Raw genomic sequence first — 4,924 nt, forward strand, 5'->3', positions numbered from 1 at the left:
TATTCAGAATGCTCCTTGGAAGTCAGGATGGCCAAACTTCACCTCTCATAATTCAGACATATTAGTAGGAGGGTCTAGTCACTGGAGAAGGACATTATGCTTGGTAAGGCTGAGGGAAGCGTTTCATTCTGTTGTGCATAAGGTTGCTACTGACTCTATGACACCTAACAACATTTCGTCGTAGGCAGTGCTGAGGGTTTATGACTTTTCAAAGGCTGGCAAGATGTTTGAGATCTGAAAAATACTAACAACTTTTGGTTTGTGATATAAAAAGAAATTCTAAAATATAATCAGTCCTTATATAAAGTATAGTCAAAGTAGAATATAAACTCTATTTTAAAAATAACTGCATTGTTCTCTGAGGTATTTTAATACCTAGAACAGTGCTGGGCCTGCTATAGCTGCCTAATAAATATTTATTGAATGAATGTTTTTTATTCAATATTACAAAATATAGCATTATTTTGAAACTCCATTCAAATTGTGTATAACTGAAACCAAACTCACTGCCATCGAATGGATTTCAACTCATATTGACCCTATTTAAGGTTTCAGAAACTACAAATTTTCATAGAAGAGACAGCCTCAACTTTATCCTGAGGAGCAGCTGGTGAGTTTGAACTACCAACCTTGTGGTTAGCAGCCCAATGCCAACAAATTGAGTGTATCTTTTTCATACGACAGACGTGGTGTTACTGTAATATATCTGACTATTGTTGTTGTTAACAATAGTCAGTTGAGTCGGTTCTGACCCATAGCAGCCCTGTATAGAATTGCAAGGAACAGCTGGTGAGCTTGAACTGCCAACCTTGCAGTTCAAATTGACTTTGCAGTTGAGTGCATTAGTGTGCAGCACCACATCAGGACTCCAATACAAATGAAAGGACATGAATTTCCAAATGAAGGAGTTTCCAGAGCCTGAGAGGATATTAAATGGTCTGTGTCTGGAAACAAGAAAACAGCGGAGTAGAAGAGTATGAAATGAAGTGGGAGGTGTCAGTAGGAACCAGCCTGTAGTGAGCTTGGGAATACCCTGTCAACAAGCATCTTGATCTTGGTGGGAATATGAAACCATTAAAAAATATTGTGAGTGGAAGTCAGAGTCACATATTAAAAAGAACACCCTGGTTTTCACTTTGACAATGGGGTTGATTAGAACAAAACGAATTGTTCTCATTGTAATTGATTGGAGACAAGGTAAGAAAGTGGTTGCTGCAATCTAAGGTTAAAATGAAGGAGAATTAATCTATAAATTCATAGCCATGCAATGATGAGAAACAAATTTACTTCAGTTTATTAGGTGCTGTGGGATAAAGCACTGGACTACAAGGTTGGCTTGAACCACAAGGTACATGATATGAACTTACCAGTTGCTCATTGGAATCCTTATACAGGGTCACTCTGAGTAGGAACCGACTCAACAGCACTTAACAACAATAACAACAACATTAAGGTGATAATACTAGTGTTTGTAGGAAAGTGACTAACTGGTAGTAGAACTAGTGAGAGGAAAGTATTATGAATGACTTTCAGGTTGATAGAGGAAATATAGAACCCCTCTTAGAGGTGAGAAGTCTGGGAGGAATGTTTATCTAATAAATTAATTGATTGATTAGTTAATGAAGATTCTAGTTTAGTTACAAAGCTTATCATCAATAAGGCCTTGAATAAATCACTTACAACTAATTTCCTTCATCTGTAAAACAAGGACATTTTATCTATTCTGCTTGATTTACAGAGTTGCTTTAAAGACATAAGGTGATAAAGTATTTCTCAATTTTGAAAATATTTTATATTTTATACATACAACATATTATGTAAGTGGTAGCGTAGTGGTTACGAGTCGGGCTGCCAACCTCAAGGTCAGCAGTTCGAAACTACCAGCAGTTCTGCAGAAGAAAGATGAGGTGTTCTGCTCCCATAGATTTACATACTCAGAAACCCTGTGCAGGGTCACTATGAGTCGGGACCGACTACACAGTACTTAACAACAACAACAACAACCCATCAATGTAATGTTGTGTGGTACATACAAGTACATGCAGTGGAATATGCCACAGTGATAAACATACCCTGGATGAATCTGGATAACTATTAGCCTGTAACTAAAGCCACTCCCATAGGTCAACTTTTAGCCAAATTATAGATTTGCCTAAAAAAAAAAAAAAAAAAAAGCAACTATGCAAGACCAAATGGTCAACAGTTAGCCAAAAGGCAAGATGAGAAACAGGGAGGAGCAGGGAAATTGGATGGATGGAAATGCGGAAGGAAGGCAGGACCGAAATGATGAGAGTGCTGTCACATTGCAGGGATAGGAACCAGTATCAGGGAACAAAATGTGTATAAATTGTGAAATGGACATCTAATTTGCTGTGCAAATTTCCACTAAAACACAATAAAATCTTCAAAAAAATGTTTTACAGTGAGGACTACAACTAGTTTACTGGAATCGCGGCGAAGATTGGGGGTCCTATCACACCGCAATCATGTCTATTATGTACTATAACGGAGGGGCCGTCATGGCCATGAAAGGGAAGAATTGTGTGGCCATCGCTGCTGACAGGCGCTTCGGGATCCAGGCCCAGATGGTGACCACAGACTTCCAGAAGATCTTTCCCGTGGGAGACCGTCTGTACATCGGCCTGGCGGGGCTCGCCACTGACGTCCAGACCGTTGCCCAGCGCCTCAAATTCCGGCTGAACCTGTATGAACTGAAGGAAGGTCGGCAGATCAAGCCTTCCACTCTCATGAGCATGATGACCAACCTTTGGTGTGAGAAGCGGTTTGGATCCTACTACACTGAGCCTGTCATTGCTGGATTGGACCCGAAGACCTTTAAGCCATTCATTTGCTCTCTGGACCTCATTGGCTGCCCCATGGTGACTGATACTTTGTGGTCAGTGGCACATACGCTGAACAAATGTACGGAATGTGCGAGTCCCTCTGGGACCACAACATGGATCCGGAACACTTATTTGAAACCATCTTCCAAGCCATGGTGAATACTGTGGATCAGGACGCAGTGTCCGGTATGGGAGTCGTTGTCCACATCATTGAGAAGGACAAAATCACCATGCGAACACTAAAGGCCCGAATGGACTAACCTCTTCCTTCTGCACACCCAAGCCCATTCTTTTTTTTATTTTAATAAAATAGTTTTTCTTTCAAAAAAAAAAAAATATATATATATATATATATATTGCCAGTAATTAAGCAAATTTTTAATGAGCCTTTTGAACACACTACAAATAAAAGACATTGGAGATCACCAATACTGTTACATCAGAGTGTTGCTATTAGAAGCCATCAAGTCAGTACCAACTCAGAGCAACCCTGTGCACAACAGAAGCACTGCCGGGTCCGCACCAACCTCACAATTGTTGCTACACATGAGCTCAATGCTGCTGCTACTGTGTCAATGCATCTGCTGGAGGGCTTCCTCTTTTTCTCTGAACCACTCCCACCCCCCACCCCCACTTTACCACACATGATATCCTTCTCCAGGGACTGGTCCCGCCTGAAAATATGTCCAAAGTAAGAGGACGAAGTCTAGCTATCTTGACTTCTAAGGAACATTCTAGCTGTACTTCTTCCAACACAGATTGGTTTATTCTTTCGGCAGACCACAGTACTTTCAATATTCTCCTTCAACACCACAACTCACATGTATCAATTCTTCTATGATCTTCTTTATTCTCTGTCCAATTTCCACATGCATACGAGGTCACTGAAAATACAACAACTTGGGTCAGGCAAATTTTAGTCCTTAAACTGACATCTTTATTCTTCAACACTTTAAAGAGGTCTTGTACAACAGATTTGCCTAATACAATTCATCATTTGATTTATTGACTGCTGCTTCCGTGAGTGTTGAGGGTTGATCGAAACAAAAGGAAATCTTTGACAACTTCAATCTATTTTCCATTTATCTTGATGTTATTTACTGGTCCAGTGTTGAGAATTTTTTTATTATTATTATTGAGATGCAACCCATACTGAATGCTATTTTTTTGTTTTTTTTTTTAATCTTCATCATTAAGTATTTTAAGTCCTCTTGGCTTTCAGCAAGCAAGGTTGTTTCATCTGAATATTGCAGGTTGTTAATGAGTCTTCCTCCACTCCTGATGCCACGTTTTTCTTCATATAATCCAGCTTCTCAGATTATTTTCTCAGAGTACAGATGGAATACGTATGGTGAAAAATCCAAACCTAGAGCACACCTTACCTAATTTTAAGCCATTCAATGTTCCTTTTGTCTCTTCAAACAACTGCTTCTTGGCCTGTGTATAGGTTCCTCATAAGCACAATTAAGTGTTCCAGAATATTCCTTCTTCACAATGTTGCCCATAGTTTGTAATGATCCACACAATCGAAAGCCTTTTTATAGTCAATGAAATACAGGTAAACATCTGTTTGGTATGTATTCTCTACTTTCAGCCAAGATCCATCTGACATCAGCAATGATATCCCTCATTCCACATCCTCTTCTGAATCCTGCTTAAAATTCTGGAGTTCTCTGTCAGTGTATGCTTGTAGCTTGTTTTGTATTATCTTTAGCGAAATGTTACTTGCATGTGATATTAATGATATTGCCCAATGAGTTCTGCATTCCATTGGGACACTTCTCTTTGGAATGGGTACAAATAATCCTTTCCAGTCAGTTAACCATGTAGTTGTTTTCCAAATTTCTTGGCACAAATGAGTGAGTGCCTCCAGTGCTTCATCAGTTTGTTGAAAGATTTCAATTTGTATTCCATCATTTTCTAGAGCCTTGTTCTTTGCCAATGCCTTCAGGGCACATTGGACTTCTTCCTTCAGTGTCATTGGCTCTTGATCATATGCTACCTCTTGAAACGTTGAGTATGGACCATTTCTTTGGGGTACACCGACTCTGTGTATTCCTTCCATTTTCTTTTGATGCTTT

The 4,924-nt window shown here is 39.4% G+C and overlaps 1 pseudogene; it reads left to right on the plus strand.

Annotated features, from left to right (window-relative positions):
* The first annotated feature begins 2,486 nt into the window (after window positions 1-2,486).
* On the plus strand, window positions 2,487-3,103 carry LOC102816058 (annotated as a pseudogene).
* Window positions 3,104-4,924: the final 1,821 nt, after the last annotated feature.

This window comes from Chrysochloris asiatica, unplaced genomic scaffold (genome assembly GCF_000296735.1).
Source record: "Chrysochloris asiatica unplaced genomic scaffold, ChrAsi1.0 scaffold00032, whole genome shotgun sequence".
NCBI lineage: Eukaryota > Metazoa > Chordata > Mammalia > Afrosoricida > Chrysochloridae > Chrysochloris > Chrysochloris asiatica.